At 44.7% G+C, this 19146-nt stretch overlaps 1 protein-coding gene across 7 annotated transcripts in view; it reads right to left on the bottom strand.

Annotated features, from left to right (window-relative positions):
- The window catches only part of AKAP13 (A-kinase anchoring protein 13), a 324780-nt gene that overhangs the window by 282616 nt on the left and 23018 nt on the right, over window positions 1-19146 (bottom strand). For all 7 annotated transcript variants that reach the window (XM_090029889.1, XM_090029887.1, XM_090029891.1 and 4 more), the window contains exon 2: window positions 8184-8243. The gene's annotated coding sequence lies outside the window, so the exon portion shown is untranslated. The remainder of the gene's footprint in view (window positions 1-8183; window positions 8244-19146) is intronic.

The raw sequence follows: 19146 nt of genomic DNA, 5'->3' as shown, positions 1-19146 counted from the left end.
TCAAGCTCTCAAATCTTTTTGGGTTTAACTAATATGTGGCAAATATGGTGACATGATAATATCCATTACCACCACAAAACTCAGAGGGAAAAAACTGTATAAGAACTCAAGAACACTTTATGCTACGTAACATTGCTACTGCAGGGAAGTCTAATTCTTGGCAGAGATTTCTTAATATGAGGGTATTAAAGTTTGATAAAAAGAGACTGGTAAAGCCACCTCAACACTGTGACCATTATAGAACTCTATAATGTATTTCCCAAATAGTCTTTAAAACTGGAACATATTCTCCATTTCGACAACAAAAAGTACTATGGGACAGAGCTTGGGAAATTCCAAAGACCGTTAGCTTGTATTGGTTTTAGCAGCCATTAAAAGGGCTCTATCCTTCCTTGTTATGACTGCACCACTTAACTGTAACCTGCGCCCATCATAACAGACATTCAGACCCTGCTGGTATTGGGAGCAAGAAAGGCATAAGAGGACATGCACTCAAATTTAAAGATGCCATTTGAAATGAAAGTGTAACATGTTTGCAGCAAGTCAATCTTAAGTCCATAGACAGGGATCACTTTTTATTTTATCATTATTTTACATACTTAATAATCATGTAGGTTATATTAAAGAAATAAAATAGACCTGAATAAACTATCATGTTGAACACCTGTATACAACTTCATAAAAAACACAGGTCTCCAAAGCTGAAATAAAGGGATTCTGCCACACGGACTTCTACCTACGAGATGGAAAAGAAATAAAACCTAATGCTAAACTAAATCTAGTTTGCTATTAACATGCCTTTAAACTGCACACAGTCAAAGAGAACAGCCCAGATTTCTATTAAGTCTTCGTTTTGCAATCAGATGTTACTCTTAGAAACGCAGGGACTGGAGAGACCACACACAAGTCACACGGCCTGTAAATGAAGCACACAGGAGTTGGTTTGCAGAACCGCTGAACTCACTGAATAGCTCATATGTGAATTGGGCCCAGTGTTTGAGATTCTCCCACCCTAAAACTACTGGCAACAGGAAATAGCTAGAAGGATAAAACCAATAAGACTGAATTGGGGATGGAGATGGGGGAAGTCTAGTCATATCTTCTAAATACACACGTGTCTTCTCAATGTGACCAGAGTAGCAGCCAACTCAGAGGGTGTTTTGTTCAAGGACAGAATCAGACACCAGAACAGCCATCAAGTTTTTTGGCAATGTTCAATGCACTGAATTAATAAATAAATAAATAAATAAATAAATAAAATAAATAAAAGCATGGGACCTAAAGCATCTCTTTCAAGTTGCTGATCTCATTTGTCATCCTGTCACTCAAGGGTTTTCTTATTAACAGGATCTAGTCAAATAAAGGGAACATAACTAGAACTTAATGTTTCTCCATTTTATTAATCATTTATATGCATGACCATGTGCATTCCAAGGTTTCATTAATTACAGAAAGTACAGCTCTTGAAAAAAGCTTAGCCCAACAGAAAATCAAAAACAACTGGGATTTGGAAGAGGGAAAGGGAGGGGGGAAAAAACCTTTTTTTTTAAACAAGTAAAAAAAATTAAATTAAAATGGTCCGTGTAGTGTTCATTAAGCACTAACACTATTCTAAAATACATAACAGTACACTACTTCACCGTACAAAAAAGTTCTCAGCAAAGCTAGGCGATATATCTACTAACATTGTAGGACAGTCAAAGAGTTTATTTTGTGGTTGCAAAGACGCATCTACAGATGAGTGGAAAGCAACCAGTTACCACGATGGTGCCAGAGAACACTGAGCAAGGCTTACAGGAGTTTTTTGGCCACTATTTTTTTTTAATTTAACCACATAGAAGAAAGAGGGAATGATGTTTAACTGAGCTGAAAATCAGTTTTAATATGCATGCTACCAGTGACTGACACAGGACTCGAGAGGAAATAAAAAGTGAGCATCACACTTTGAAATGCTGTATTCCAATCAGCTGGTATCAGGTTCCCCATCCTTTCACTTCTCAACTCATGCAGATGTCTAACAAATGCAGGAAAGTTGGTCTCTGAAACAATTCTCCTCGTGTTCCTGCCTCTGTGTCTGTGCTCACGTGCCATTCCATCTTGTACACACTTTGTAAAGCTGTAATGCCACCCATCAAAGTGTTCATACCAGCACCATGTACAAAGGAAACCTAGTCTCTGCCTATAACTATAGTACCACAAACGAGGACAAGAGACACATAAACCTGCCTAAACATAACTTTAAAAAAATTCTGGATGGTGTTAGTGAAATATCAAGAGCTTACCACCATCAGTGCCTCTTCACAACCCCCAAGATGCTGCCTCCCTCCTCTGTGCACCTGGTGCAACCTCATTTTCTTTGGGTTTGCATGACATATACAGCAGGTCAGTAAGAGGGACAGAGGAAAAGCATAAAAAATTGCCCGCTCAGTGAGTGATGAGCTTCACAATACTAATGATTATTTACTAATAAGCTGCAGCCCTATAAAACTTGGCTATCAAAGAAAAATGATCTTCTTTGAGTAGTGCCAAGTGGGTCAGACAGAGGAAGCATCTCAGCAGTCTTCGAAGCCAAAACAGATGGGAAGTGAGTAAGTGCTACATGAATAACCAAAAAGGAAACAAATTTCAGTTCATTCCAGCCTGTTCTGACAGACGTTCGGTTTTCTACACACTGCCATAAAAGTGTACTGTGCTATCTGGCTGTGACAAAACACACTTACATCTCTAGCAGGTTATGCAGGAAACTACACAATAAATGACTTGCATATGCTAACAGCAGCAGAGAGAGAGCAAAAGAAAGAGAATACAGGTGTCCTCAAAATACGTGTATACTTTAAATTAGCAGTACAAAAGATGAGCAGGAAGAACCTGGGGAAAGGTACTAGGCAGAAACTCCACAGTAAAACCAAGAGAGAGCACAGAGAGGTAGCAGTAAATGTACATTTTTTTCTTAATAAAAGTTCATGTTCTGTGCTTGAAGAGAGCAATTTTTTCTATGATCCCTTGCCATCATCCCATAAAAGAAGCTACATTTACATAGATATTTCAATTCATTATAATCATATAACTGGAACGCTTCAAGCACACTTATTGCATGCATCTGCAATTCAAGCATCTCTCCCATGAAACAAGAAACACAAACACAACAGTTCAGACATGCCACAAAATTTCTCCCTTGCCAAAAGCACATATAGAACATTCCTCAAGTAGTTTCCGGTTGACCTACTGGTTTTTTCTCAGCCTTTACGTCACTAGACGTGCTTTGGGCCAGAACCAGCTCCATATGCAGGGATATGTCACCGTCTTAGGCTAACCTCACTGCTCAAGTGGTTCAAACCTAAAACCAACTAATCTTTCCCAGGGTTAAGCTTGTGGGACTGGAATTCCTCCATCTGTCTCAGCAAAATAAAAAAGATCACTGGCTGCCCAAAAAACATGTTAACCATAAAACAATAGCCTTTTTGGCTGGCATGCTACATACCAAAAGCAAACGTACAACGTTACTACCAGGTTTTTCCCAAAACATGTTCTGCTTCCAGGAGAAACTGAGGTCTCTTGAACGTACCAGCCTCCCCTGGATCCTCGTTGAGGAGGAACTTGCTTCAATTTTGGTCTTCTTTGAGTAAGTAGTACAGCTTCTGGAAATTTGGTGGAACTCACACTAAGAAGCCCTAGAAATTGTTTATCCCACTGGAGAGAAGGGGAGAAGGGGCTGTTGTTTATCCTGGAAAATTTGAGCTGAAAACAGTCAGAGAGTATTAGGGAGTAAGTGTGGCTTAGCTAAAAAGATGTCAAGAGGGCCAAACACAAACACATTACAGAAACACTGGTCTTCCAAAGAAAATATGTGTCTGAAGAGGACTGGGAATTCTTCCACCACTTCCTTTGGTAAGCAACTATTGAGCCAAAACAGATATCCCATCAGTGGCTCCTTGAATGCTTTCAACTAGAATTCACATCAGGAGAGCTAGAGCTGCACGAGTCCAAAGGGACTCAGAAGGAAAGGGACATTTCAAAGGCCCCCAAAAAACACATACACGCTAAGGGTATGTACAATCAAATTGCAGCAAGTTAAAAGAGGACAGGGACTTCCCTGTAATTGCTCTCACCCTGTAGTAAGGACAATCAGATGAACAGTCACTGCATACCAGTTGCTTTATAAGCAGCCACCCATTTTGGTAAACTTGCTGCACTTGCATCATTTGGTCATATACCAAACATAGGGCAAATCTATACACGTACTTTGTCCCGCAACACACTGGCAATCACTGCCTCGGAGCAGACTTGATTGATTGCTCGAGCCTGGTCCGCACATGAGCTGATGCATGCTGCGTGCAGTTGTATAAGTGGCAAAATGCAAGTCAGCACTCAGAAAATGGCAGCGGTACACATGTGAACTAAAGCACCTTCTATGTGTTTTAATTCAAAAGTGCACCACTGCCTTATTCTTAGTGCTGCCATTTTTTACACACATTTCACCACTTACACAACTACAAATGTTGCAGCACTGCAAAGCACCTGGCACTGCAGCACTTGCGTGTGTAAAAATGCCCACAGATATTAATTTATATGCCACCTCCCAGTGTCTTGGCTGCACCCATAACAAGAATGTGCCTTATTTCTGTACATCTTACTACACCATGTGGCAACCCCCCCACCCCCACCAAACAAATTAGTAAAATTTAAAAAGGACAAACTACAGCAGCTGAAAGGAGCCACTGACACATCCCCACCCCATCTGCCAGTGTGAAAGCTGTGTTAGGACTAAACTAAGTTTTTCACTGTAAACATGGCCTTATGGATCTCCCATATATTTGGTACATCATTGGTAAAAGAGACCAAAGAGTATCTGCCAAGAGAAACTTTGAACAAAACTTCCCTAAACAAGAGTCCAAAGACACCCAAAAAAACTACCTTTGGATTCCACAGAAGCGCACAGCACATAAACAACTACACGTGGAAACAGGTTCAGGAGAGATGAGTCAAGTGTTACAGAGGTGTCCAGATGTTGCAATAGGATCTTCATCTCATGATGTACAGTCAAGACCTTTGCTTCTTTCACCTCTGTGGTCTAGTTTATAGTGTAAAACTGGATATCACCAGCAAGCAAACTTAACAGTTTTGTTTAGAAGGCAAAAAATAATAACAAAATGTATATAGAAAAGAAGATCCAAGAAGGGAAAAACCTTTTCCTGTTTTGGAGGCTTATCTATTCAATGCTGAACAGCACACAGCAAAGCAGAGAGTATAACATGGCCAGTCTGAGAAGCAGAAGCCGATTGGGACATGCTTGGGCTAACTGTATTTTATCAGCAGGAGCTAAGCATCCCAGATGTACTGAGTTTAAAGCAAGCACCTTTCAGAATGGTGCGCACTTCTTCAGCAAAGCAGCATTAATACAAATGGAAATTAAAACAAAGGAGTAATGACCCATCAAAAAGGGTAGGGGTTTAATCACGGTTCCACTGTACAAGAGAGACTAATCTAAATAGTACATTAAATCTGTTGCAAATAATTATTCAATCAAAGGAGGAAAAACAATGTCAGCTTTGTGTGCATTTCATTGTTGAATAATGACAGTGTTTACCTTTCTAGTGTAAAGCATTAGAGCTCTGGACCCAACTTAAAAGCACAGTATACAGATTTAATTATGTCCTTCCCTCTTAACTACAATTCTCTGGGTTATTTATTACCTGGGTCTGGGTATGTTCATAGATTTGACGTACTGTCTAGTATACAATGCTGAGGGACTGCTCCTTTAAACAGATTTATAAAGGCTGCCATGTCCCTTTATTAGTTTGTGCAGTATTTTTTGCCCCGTTGAAAAGCCTGGGGAGAAAAAATACAATCTGTGAACTATAATTCAGTCAGGCCAAGTACCTGTTTCTAAAAGAGATCTTAGAGGAACGGTCAGCTGTACTGAAAATTTCTAAGCCAGTCAGAACTGCTAAAGAATCCATTTTTATGACATGTAGCTGCACCTTGACCCTCCCTCTTATCCTACAGAGCTAGAACAGAAGACCTCAAAACACAAAGAGCCTAATTTAGTCCTTGGTCAATTCATTCAGACTGTTCATTCATAACCAGAAAACAACTGGAAAAAGACCAAATGACTGATTCTGGACCCTTACACATCTCTATCAAGACAGCTGCACTAAACGATTGTGATGCAAAGGATGTCAGCATATCCCAGTGGAACATAAGGTTCTTCTTAAGGAACCCCTCATCTTGCAATGCATATTAGGACCCAAAGTGCCAACACAGTGAGACTAGTGGGTGCCCACCGGGATGAGAGCAGCACAGTTTTCTGAGGCAGCCTTCTTGCCTGTAGGTCCTGTGCAAGTTTCTGGGCAAGGCAAAAGTGATACTCTGTACAAAACTGTAGGCCTGTGCAAAGCGGCGAGTATTCAATTCGGATTCGGCTAATTTGGAGGAACAGTGATTCAATTTGGTGTTTTGGATCACTGTCCCAATTTGATTCGGCCGATTCAGATCTGGAGATTTGGCCACAGACTAAACAGGCAGCAGTCCTCAACCATGCCGGACACAGCTGCCTCCAGCTGGTAAGTTTGTTGTGGTGGGTGGAGGGGGCAAGAAAGGGGCATTCGGGTGCAGAACTATGTCCCACAGCAAGAGAAGGATTGGGGCTGCTAAAGACCAGCAGGTGGGGAGGGGAGGAGGACGGCAGCAGGTGGCTCAGCATGGCAGCAGGCACACACACCTGGATCGAGGAGGGACCAGCGTCAGGGGCCTTCCGACAGGGCCCACTCTACTGCACTCTGTGAAACAGTCGGAGCCAGGGTTACTCTCCAGGCTGTGGTTGGGGCTAGTCACCTGGAGCGCAGCCCTGGTTTCACCTGCCCCACAGAGCACAGCCCAACAGCAGGTGGCTGGGGCTAGCCTACCAGAGCACAGCCCAGCCCAGCCAGCCCCACGCAGATCTGGGGGTACACACCTGATCTCATGCCCTCCTGGACTGGCAGCACATGGCAGCCCTGCTCAAATCTATGGCTGAATCTCCAAATTGATTCAGAGGCTTCTGATTTGATTCAGAGCTTTTAATGGGTCTCCCGATTTGATTCAGGTCTGGAGATTTGGCCGTCGAATCTCCACCGAATCAAAAATTGGCTCCCAGAGTTTTGCACAGCCCTAAAAACTGGACTTGAGCATCGCAGATAAAGAAAGGTGACAGGGACAGCGAGCACAAAGGAACACACTTGCAGAAGACCAGGGCACCCCATGACTGTGTGGGGTCTTTGGATCTGCAGGCTTGACTGAAGTCATGAGCCAGGCTTGAAGCCACCTGACTTCCCCCAGGATCCATGACTTCAAGAAAAAAGGGGCCCAAAGGGGCTTGCCTATAAGGTGCACAATGTAGTAATAAAGGGAAAAAAAGAAAAGGCACTCAGTCTTTCAAAATCCTAGCACCTTAGAAACACAAATGTGCAGAATTTGGTAACTTTTTCCAAAGGTTTGCATGGAATTTGAACCAACCCCTCTTATACCTTAAATGAGAAGCGCAGACCTGTATCAGGATGCCACCCTGAAGCAGGAGAGCAGTCTGGCCTCATCTTCAGCAAAAGGATTGGAAAAAGAGAACATGCTAGATGTCAGTCTTAAGGTACTGACAGAGATGTGGGTAGATGACAGTGCTTGCCCAGAAAGTTAGACTTTGGCAGTTTTAACTCCATTTTAATTGCAAACAACCTTCAGCTCCTATAAGAGACAGAGACAATGTCTTCACTGTTCAACTTGGAGATGGTGCCATGCGAGTTGTGATGGAACAGAACATGTTTTCTGAACTAACTCAAATTCAATGCAACACTTGTGAGCTCCCCCCACCCCGTTTCATATTATTTGCCCTCAAAAGCCAAAAAGTCCTTCCCAGGACCCAGGAAGCTTTACCAATGTCAGTACTTGAGTCCATGATCAAGAATCTATTTGTAAATGGATGTGTTCATGGCTAAAAAGTATAGCCTCCTTTTCCAATGATTACATGAAAAACGTTTTCCAAAAAAGTAAGGCATTTAAAAAGTACTCCTGTAAATTATAATAAAGGCATTATCCTACTTTTAATATCACATGCTATGACCAGCTGGCAGCTTATAGTCCAAACAAAACAGGCTGAACAAATAAAACACGGGATTTTAAATCTGTAAATATAAAAACCTTCCTCCACTTACCTAAAGGTGAGTTCTCATCAGCAAGAAAACATTTCTGATATTAAAATCCAAGGAAAAGGCCTGAAAAACACAAAGAGTTACATAACTGAGCAAGTCTTCTTCTCTTTCTTTGTAGTAAAAACACACCAAGGAAGTAATTACATTTTTTTTTTTTTTTTAAAAGGTGGTTTAAAAATTATCATTCAATTCTGGTACAATTACCAGAAGACTATTTAGTAATAAAAAAGGAGATATCAGAAAACAAGCATATCAGTAGTAAGAGAACCTGGATTTTCTACTATGTTACATCCGTTTAACACCAACTGCAACTCCACTGAATCAATGAGATTTCAGTGGCATAAAGACTTGCGTAACAGTAGAAAACCAGGACCAAAACATTTAGGTAATCTGAGCGACTGCCACAGTCAGACTTGTTTAAATTTTTTTTTTTTTTTTTTTTTTTTTAAAACAAGCCAGGAATACTGGTCAATGCGATGGAAGGAAGAACACAACAGACAGCTGCCCAGACTGGAAGGGGGTAATGAAATCGCTGGTCATTACAAATATCTAGACACTCCCAGGGTGAAATTTCAATAGAAATATAAGAACACGCAACATTTAGCTCAGTATACAGAAAGCTAAAATATGTAGGACATCATCACATCTACACAGCCCTGCACTGAATCACACAAAAACCCATGCCTGTTTGTAGTGGTGTTATAAGCAGGCATAGAAACACAATGTTTGTAGTCATGGTAGTTCTTCTAAAGTGTGTTGTGGATTAAAAATAGGGAGTCCTATCAACCCCCAGGTTAAGAAAAGCCTAAAGTAAATAAGATAGTTGCAAAAGTCTGTTTGTGCCAACAGACTGAGAAGGGGGTTGATCATTAGTTGAAGAGGGAGAATTAATTGTTCCAGCTATTAAAACTTGTAATTCTGGCCCTGGCTGAACCACCATCATTCACTCATCTGCTACAATTTAGTTAGGCCAATTTTCCTATCTCAGACAGACAGTGCATTATCAAAAGGTTCCTGCTATTCATTCTGCTTCCTGTTTGCTAGTGAAAGCCCCTTTTATATCTGCTCTTAAAGAGGCTGTTAAAACCAGGGAAGACTTTCTGATACAGCAGATAAGGTACTTAAGTTTTATTCATGAGAGGGGGGAAGGGAAGTTGCACTGTTTTGTTAAAACTGCTCTAAAAATCTCTCAGCAGAGATAGGAATCCATCTATTTTCTTATTAAGAAATACGGGTACCAACAGTATTAGCCAGAACTAAGGGTGGGGGGAGGACAAAGTTCTTGATATCTAAATTTGAGATTAAAGATTGAATTTAAATTTTAGCTAGCAGTAGTCAACTACATGCATCCGTGTTTGGTAACTGAAGAACACATACCGAGAGAGATCAGGGTGATTGGTCATGTGTAAGAGTGAAATAAAATCCAGACTGAAATGCAAGGAAAGACGGGTATGAAAAGCTGTGAAAAGAGCCATCCTGCTGAAGTTTCTTCAGGTGGAGAAGACTTGTGTATATGAGAGATTTGCGTATACTGTGATCATCAGATTCTGCTCTCACTGGGGTCCCCCCTCACTTCCACGGGAACAGGATAGAGATATCAACATTTCTTAACGCACAGCAATGGTCTCAAGCAGTTTCTCTGTATGAAGCGACTATTCTCTACACAATGGCCCTCCACCCCCCAAAAACCTACTGAAGTCCTTGACTGCCTAGAAGGCCATGATAAATACAAAAGCTCTTCAAGATTTCAGAAGGCAGGGTCAGGAGGGTTTCACAGTTTCTAGGGTTGGAAGGGACCTGAGTAGATCATCTAGTCCGACCCCCTGCCACAGCAGGAAAGAGTACTGGGGTCAGTCGACCCCAGCAAGGTGTTCGTCTAACCTCCTCTTAAAGACCCCCAGGGTAGGAGCCTGCACCACTTCTCTTGGAAGTTGGTTCCAGACCCTAGCCGCCCTGACCGGGAAGTAGCGCCTCCTCATGTCTAGCCTAAATCTCCCCTCTGCCAGCTTGTGACCGTTATTCCTGGTCACTCCTGGCGATGCTCGGGGGAACAGGGACTTCCCCAATGCCTGCTGATCCCCCCGACTAATTTATAACAGGCCACTAGATCCCCCCTCAGCCTTCTCTTGTGGAGGCTGAACAGGTTCAGGTCCCGTAGCCTCTCCTCATAGGGCCTGCCCTACTGTCCCCTGATCACGTGAGTGGCCTCCTCTGGACCCGCTCCATGTTGTCCACATCCCTCCTGAAGTGCGGTGCCCAGAACTGGACGCAGTACTCCAGCTGCAGCCTGACCAGTGCTGCATAGAGGGGGAGGATCACCTCCTTGGACCTGCTTGAGATGCATCTGTGGATGCATGACAAGGTGCAGTTGGCCTTCCTGACTGTGTCCCCACACTGCCGGCCCATGTTCAATGATGACTCCAAGACCCTTTTCCGCCTCCGTGCTGACAAGAGGGGAGTTCCCCAACCTGTAGGTATGGTACCGGTTGTTCCTCCCCAGGTGCATCACTTTGCACTTGTGAATAGGATGGGATTCAACACAGACATCTGCCCATCCTTGTAACCTGTCCAGGTCCAATTGTAGCCTATTGCTCCCTTCTAGCGTGCCCACATCCCCCCACATCTTAGTGTCATCAGCAAATTTGAACAGGGTGCTTTTTACCCCCTCGTCCAAGTCGCTGATGAAGATGTTGAACAGTGCAGGCCCGAGGACTGAGCCCTGGGAGACCCCACTGCCCACATCCCTCCAGGTCAAAAATGACCCGTCCACCACCACTCTCTGGGTGCGGCCCTCCAGCCAGTTGCAACTCAACTGATGTGTGGGTGTCGACACCACAGCCCCCAGTTTCTTAATGAGAACGGGGTGAGAGGCAGTGTTGAAGGTCTTCTGAAAGTCCAGGAAGACTATGTCCACTGCTACCCCTGCATCTAATGATTTGGTGACCTGGTCGTAGAAGGCCACCAGGTTGGTCTGATAGGACCTGCCATTGATGAACCCATGTGGGTTGCCCCTAAGTATGAAATCCCCTGCTGGCCCCTCATGGATGTGTGCCAGGACAATTTTCTCGAACAGCTTGCCTAGGATCAAAGCAAGACAAACTGGCCTATGGTTTCCTGGGTCCTCCTTCTTCCCCTTTTTGAAGATGGGAACCGCGTTGGCCCTCTTCCAGTCCTCTGGCACCACACCAGAGCACCACGAGTGCTTGTACAGCTATGCCAGGGGTCCTGCAATGACCTCAGCCAATTCCTTTAGTACTCTAGGGCGGAGATCATCCGGACCGGCTGACTTGAATACATCCAGTCCCTCCAGAAGCTCCCTAACTAGCTCCTCACTAACCCGTGGCCCAGGTGCGCCTCCCCCGGGGGCTAAGGGGGGCCCAGCGGTGGGGTGGCTGTTCCGGTCCCTGCTTAGGAAGACGGAGGCAAAGAAATCATTAAATATGTTGGCTTTATCATCTGATGTGACGACCAAATTTCCTAACGTGTCCTGCAGGGGCCCCACATTACCTGGAACCTTCTTTTTACCCCCTATGTATTTAAAGAAAAGGACTTCTTATTTTCCTTAATCTGGGAAGCTAGTCCCAGTTCCATCTCTGCCTTGGCCTTCCCGACTGCCCCCCTACATCCCCGAGCAACTGCAGTATAGCCATCCCTGGTGATGTCCCCTATTTTCCACTGGGTGTACGCCTCCCTTTCAGCTAGAAGACATTCCCAGATGCTTTTGGTGAGCCATGGAGGCTTGGGTGCCCTCCTGCTCCCTTTGATCTTCGTTGGGATTACCTCTCTTTGGGCTTGGAGGATTATCTCCTTGAGGAGCAACCACTCTCCTTGGACACCTCTCTAGGGTGCCTAGAGAAACAAAATTATTCATCAAAAGTTAATCTGAACAACAAGCTATGCAAAAGGTGATGTCCATCCCTACCCAACTGGCTGAAGCCAAACTGCCATGCAACCAGTATTCTCTCTAAGCTGTGCACAATACAAAAATCATGCCGCATAATAACTTTTTAATGCTGCGCACAGTGGCATAGTGACGGGGGGGCAGACATAGCCCCCCAGCACCAGCCTGGGAGGGATGCCCAGTGCCATAGCAAGGGGGTGCCGCTGATCCCCCCCACCGCCACTGACTTAGTGTCTGACCACTTGCCACCTGCCCCAACCTGCCGCAGGACGGGAAAGGGGTGGGCACACCGAGACACCTGCACACTGCCAACCAGGATTGCTCATGGATCTCTAAACCTTAGAGGGAATATTGCATGCAACCACAAGACAAACCGGGTCCACAACCACCACTCCTGACTCAATCTATTCAGAATAAAATCTTGCCAAATCCTGATAGCTAGACTCCCTCCAGCCACAGGAAGAGAACTCCTATGAGCAAAACCAAGAGGATACTGCCCAGTATTTGAGTTACATGCTTGTGGGGGGGGGAACATTTTTCCATGGATACCCTTTCTGAACCAAGTACAGTTGGAGAAGACAGATGAACAATTTCCAATCTCTACCTGCCAGAAAAAGCTGGAAATAAACTACGGCTCAAACTACATCAGGACTTAATGAGAAAGTGCCACAAACCTGCTCACAAAGTACCAGAAGAGAAATGGGAAGGGGGCGGGGTGGTGTTTGGAAAGTAAAGGTGCTAGGGGGAAAAAAAGAAAAGAAAAAGACGACTGAAAAGATTTCACAACCTAATCCCCTTTGGGAGATGTCCAATTTACTACCTGGGTTATTTAATTCAAAGTGAGTCTTTAGAGTTCCTCAAGAGACTCCTCTGAGCAGACTGACCCTTCGTGTATTCAGCATGATCCTCTTTCCAATGTGGCCAGAGGCAGGGAGATGGAAGATAGACAAATGCAGTAACACCCATATTGCAGCAGAGCTTTCTATTAGCATGAAGGCTTTTTCATACTGTCACTTTTTATCAAAAGAGCATTCAAATTTCAGCATTAAGCTGCAACATCATCCTCAGCAACTCACCAATTAGCATGACTGTGATTATGCAAGTACTTATGAGCAGACACGGCACACAATTCTCTTCCCAGCTCTGCTACAAAGTCACACAAATCCTTTGCCACATCACAAGAGTTAAATTTAATTCTCAAGGGCTCACCAACTCTGGGAGCCTACCCTTAGCCACTGCTACCAATATGCAGTACACATCAGCTGCAGGTGGAGCTGGAGATGCTCAGTTTGCAGGCGCCCAGATTCAATGGAAAATGTTGACTTTAACCTATGGCCGCTGCTCCCCATTTTTTGGATGGGGGTAGCTTACCTCAAGTCTTTGGGCTTCTGATGCATCAACTCAAAGTACTGTTGTAAGTATCTAGAGTATACAGAATCCATTAGCTACGTAACTTAATTCGCAACTTAGCACTAATAGAGCCAAGCTTATCAAATGGCACCAGTGGGTGTTTCCTGGAATAGAAACGTTGTAATGGGATAGCAAGACACAGCCTGCCTGTGTATTTTGTAAGACAGTTGGCTCTCTCTTGTTACAAGACAGCCCTTGTTGCACCACCATTTAATCAGAGTACCCAAACCTTCCAGCTCTAATCCCAAGAGCTCGGACAGCAGGGCTGCAGGCCAGCGGCGCACCCACAAATTCTCATTCTGCCCTGTAAAATGAAAGGCTCCCATAGCTATCCCTAGTACCACCAATAGTTTTTATTGTGGTAGACGTTTTCCTGGTAGAGGTGCTATAATCTAGTGTCCTCTCTTGCATGACTCAGACTATCACAATGGTCCCTTCTATCCTTAAAATCTGGAAGGCAAAGTCTTTCTAGGATCAGAGTTGTGCCCACCTACGCAGAATAAAGCCTGCTCCCGTCCAAAAGCTGTGCCAGGATAGATACAGGAACCAGGGAGGGTTTGGGGGTTTTTTTTATATGTTTTTTCCTATTGCTACCCAGAATGCCCTTCTCATTCACAATCGCTCATTACAGCACTGTTTTTGGATGCTGAAAACAAAAAAGCGTTTGTGCATTTGGGGAGTGCTCCACTTCTGTCCATTTCCTTTACAAGCCTGAATTGTGCAAAGTTTAAGAACTCCCATTTCGTTAGCGTCCATAATCTTAAGAAGTTTTATATGTTTGGAATGGTTGGGACTGGCATAAATGGAAGCAGGGATTTCAACAGTGGGTTCTTTGTCATTACAAGAATCTGCTGCAGCACACTGGTTTGTGTTTCCAGATGCAACCAAATTATGCTCTTTATGCTTTTACAAGCAGCACTTTGCCTCTACTCACGAATGTATTAGACCCTCCACGTCTAGCTCAGAACGATAAATGCATTCATCCTATGGGTTAGAGTTTCATGGGAACAAATTCCCAGTTGTGCAGAAAGTTTCCAGCAAACCTGGACTCATTAAGGTGGTAACTTGAATATAGAAAACATAAACTGAATGTAGATTAGAAGGCAGTTCTTTAAGCTTTCCATCCTCTGAAACAACCATAGCAATAGTAACCAGGGATTTTGCACTACTACTGCAGAGTGAAACAAAGGCTAGTGTAAAACAAGGTAAAAGGGCAAAGCGAGTTGTGCCCAGGGGAGAAAAGCTTGGGGAACACCCAGAGTAATGTTTGCTCCTGTCCTAAAATGAATTGTGCAACGCTTTTAAAATTCCATTCGACAAATACAACAGAGTACTTTGAAACTGCTCATCTAATTTCTCTGCATATTTTCTGCTTCTAGTTCATTAATTTTCAAGCCTCCGTTTTCTTGGAGCTATTAATATTCAAGCCGTCTGCTACAGAAACAGAAGTTCAATATCCCCAAAAAATCAACATTGCAGAGACCTCCTGACTTCCTACAGCGTTTCAGCTGAAATTGTCAGCGCAGCTATTAAGGTATTTTTATTTTTTAGAAAGTGTATAATAAAGCTATCCTAAATCTTGGGAAAGTTTGGGAACTTGCCTAATAGTACTACATATTCACATTTCATACTTTTTCATTCCCAATATAAAGAGAAGGAAAGAAAAAGTAGCAAAAATAAATAAATAAAAAGTTGCAATTTTAGAAGTCTGCAAAAAACATTCAAAAAGCCAGCTTTTCTGCTCACGGGATGTTCTTGAGACTGGTTTCTTCAAAACAAATATATTGCATCTGGCAAGTGTGTGTTTTGTTTTGGGGTTTTTTTTAACCTTATATATAATCTTATTTGGGGTTACTCAGATAAACAAGTAGGTATTTATTTCTTCTGTAATCATGATCATGAGTGTTCTTGTATAAATAAATACCTGCTTTAAAAATTCTGGTTTCCATAAGTATTCACACAAGCTTACTTCTGTCAAACATCTGTGCTCCTAAAACACAATGATTTGAATATCCATACCACAAGAATAAGAGAACCACAAAAAGTTAGCGCGTGTCCAAAAAACCCTAATTTAGAAAAAGTTGCTTGCAATACAGATCCAGCTTCACAATTAGCTCATACTTCTAAAGGCATCTTGTGGATGACAGCATTATAATTTTAGTTACAAAGAATTTAATACCGTGTCTCATGATGTAAACCATTTATAACTACATCCACAAACACGTGTGCACAAAAAAAAATTCTAAGCCAGCCACAAGGCTCTAAGTACTATGTCACCAAGCTACCAGAAGTATTCATAGGACATCTCCTCTGAAAGCACTGCTATGCAAAGGCACCACCACCAGTTTAAATAGTCTCGTTTTTTATTCAGCATTTAGACAAGTAACATAAGGGACTGGCACGGGAAAAATGCTTATGGAAAGGAGTTAACAAGATTAGAAACCCCTCCCCCGCCAAAAAACCCCAACCAAATAATGAACGTGCTCACAGTGAGACGGACCAATTTTTCAGCATGCTACTATGCTCATTTAGGGTGCATCCACACATGCAATTATGTGCGCTTGGAGCAGCTCAAACAGAAGCAGTCATGCACTTTGGTGTGGAGCAAATTGTGCCACTTGGGGCAAAATAACCCTGCCTGGCTTCTCCCAGATCTGCAGCCAGGGGGAACTAGAGCCTGGGGCCAGCACCTGTGCTGTCCCCAGCAGTATAAAAAGCTGCCCTGTCCTGGCCCCATCAGCACAAAAAGCCACCCTGCAGGGCTGCTCGCTCTCAGGAGTTTCTGGGGCCCAGCCAATTGGTACCTAGGGACACTACCCCCTGTGCCAGCTGGACTGCTGCAGCAGCATCCCAAATCCATTTTTAAAAATACCCCGAAATCCATGTTCTTCTACAATTAAAACGAAAAACCACTCTACACACACACACATATATACAGAGAGACAGAGACAGCGATCAGCTGGGTAATGCTTTATTGGTACATTTACAATGTTAAAGCAGTGTGGGAGCCTACCAGGGCCTCTATTATCATGACAAAATAAATTCTAAATACATATATGTGTTGATGTGTACTTTTGGTTTTCTTCACACATGATGGGTGTGTGAAAGGGGGGATGTGATGTTTGCAGGAAAGGGGTGAGAAGGGATGTGGGGGAAGGTGGTTGGGTGTGTAAGTCAGTTGTGGGTCAGTTTGTGGGTAAATGTGGAGTAATTGCTGGAGGGACTTTGAGTGTGGGGGCTGCTTAGGAGGGGTGGGTCCCCCCGCCCACAAAAGGTGCAGCCACCACCCCCCTAGCACATGGAATGCCTCCTCCCAAGGTCCCAGTTTGCTCCTGAAGCACCACAGCCCCCCTGCCCAGGGTCCCAGGCACCCTGGAGGCCTCCCCCCAACCCAGGATCCAGGCTCCACCCTGAGGGCCCCAGCCCCCACAACCAAGGTCCGTAACTGACTTTTCATAGCAGCAGCAGCCCAGCTGGGTCCTGCTGCACCCAGCTGGGGCCATGGCAACAAGACCCGGCATGGCATGCAGTCCCCACATGCTGGGCCCAGTCACCCTTGGGGCCGCTCTGCCAGGCCCCTCTTGTAGTAGCAAGACCCAGCCCAGAGCACGGGAACCACGCGGAGCCAAGCTGGGTCCTACCAGCCCTGGGGCTGCTCGTGCCGCCAGGCTGTACCAGGCAGCACAAACAGCCCCAAGGCTGGCAGCCCCAAGGCTGGCAGGCAGCACGCCTGGCCCAGTGCAGCCCAGCCCACGGGGACCACATGGAGCCAAGCCGGGTCCTGCCAGCCCTGGGGCTGCTTGTGCCACCCAGCATGCCACCTGACCTGGCTGGGCAACGTGAGCAGCCAGCTCCAGGGCCGGCAATACCCAGCTCAGCTCCACAGCCAGGTACTGCCACTACAGGAAGGGCCCATCCGGGCGACAGGACCCAGCGTGGCACGTGGGGACTGCATGCCACAATGGGTCCTGTCACCATGGGTGGGGCCCAGAGCCAGGTCCCACCTCTGCCCCACTGTTCCTGCAAAGGCGGGGTGAGGACCTGGTCCAGCCCCATGTGGCTTTCTAGTCCGGCTTTGCATCAGAGTGGGTCACACGGCTGCGGGAGGCACTGCTCTTGTGTGCGTCTCCCAGAGCCATGCAACCCGCTGCAGTGCAAAGCTGGACTAGCGAGCCGCAGGGATCCGGGCCAGGTCCTCACCCCTTGCAGCCCCAGGGACATCCCGCCCACCACTCCCCAACCCCCCCCCCTTTTCCCCCTGCCACCCCTCACCCACCCACACCCATGAACCCACCCCACTTACCTTGGACAGTGCTGGGGGCAGTGCTGGCCAAAACCAGAGCATCTCTTTTGAAGGGCCAACTCCATGCTGGCTCTGGGCACAGTCTTGAACCGTGCCTTGCTCCGCTCTATTGTGGAGCAGGATTTTTAGACCCCTGGATACCAAAGGGTCTAATATCTCCCCGTGCTGCAAACTTGTAATGCGGGGAACATTTTTTTGTTCCCGCACGTGCCTCTTGCCCCATCTCAAAGGGGTCTGAGGCGGGGCAAGAGGCACATGCATGCTTGTCTGGACATGCCTATAGGGTCCTTATTCAAAGCTAACTACAGTCATCACTACAAATCTCAGCCTTAACTGCTGCATACACATGCATGTCTTCTATAACTGCGGTGAACATTTCTGCATGTAAAAACCTTTGTATGCATCTATTTTCCAAAAACTCAGAGCACTGGGTGCAAGTGCTTCTGAATGAATGTGGAAAAAAAAAACAGGATTGCTTTGAAACAAGAGCTTTAAAATGAGACTGTAATCAAAGCGCTGCTCTACTCTTCCTCTTCTACCCAACTGTACCCCCATTATACTCCTAACCTCTTCCTTCCTTTCCACGCCACTGTGTGCACCTAGCCCATCATCTCGGTGAGTGTGTATATGAAAAAGGGATTTTAAGAAACACAGCCATTCCAGGATGAATTCTAGTTATAGCAATTTCCTGCCCCTCCTACTTTTGGCATTGTATTGCATCCTACTCTACACTTTGCTCCATGTCCTACACTGGCAAGGATGTGCTATCAGTTTAGCAGCACTCTGCCTCGTACAGCTCCACACCTATGTTGCTCAGCAGCTTTGGCACTGTTCCTTTAACTTGGAGGATGGCATTTTTTATTTTCTTAGTCCATTTCACACAAGCAGATCAATTCACACATTAATGAAGTGCTTTGCATTTACAGCACAAAAAAATGACATAACAAAACATCATGTAATCAGGCACTAATCTACAGAAATATAGCTGCTGCTTCACAAGGATTTGAGATGGGAAGCAATTTTGACCAAAATAGACGTCTGAGGATCACAATTGAAAGGAAACACCCAAAGATAGAATATTACTAATTCTGCAGAACTAAGCTACAGACAATAGTGAGCAACGTACTCAAATTAAGACCGAGATTTGGCTGTAGAACAAATTAAGACAGCTAACAATAAAACTAGCTCACGTATACACCATTTTCAAACAATAAGACCAACACGGACCTTCCCTGCTATGGAAGTCAAGACCGAGAAGTATTCTCATTAGCACAGCTTTCGAAATCTGTTACTTGTTTAATTTGCATTTACCCTGCTACTGTGGTTTGCCATACATCTCTCACACTGTAGCA

Source organism: Crocodylus siamensis, chromosome 15, assembly GCF_052110815.1.
Source record: "Crocodylus siamensis isolate JL-2025a chromosome 15, ASM5211081v1, whole genome shotgun sequence".
Lineage (NCBI taxonomy): Eukaryota > Metazoa > Chordata > Crocodylia > Crocodylidae > Crocodylus > Crocodylus siamensis.
The sequence above is the reverse complement of the archived record's forward strand: the minus strand, read 5'-3'. Positions and strand labels throughout refer to the sequence as shown.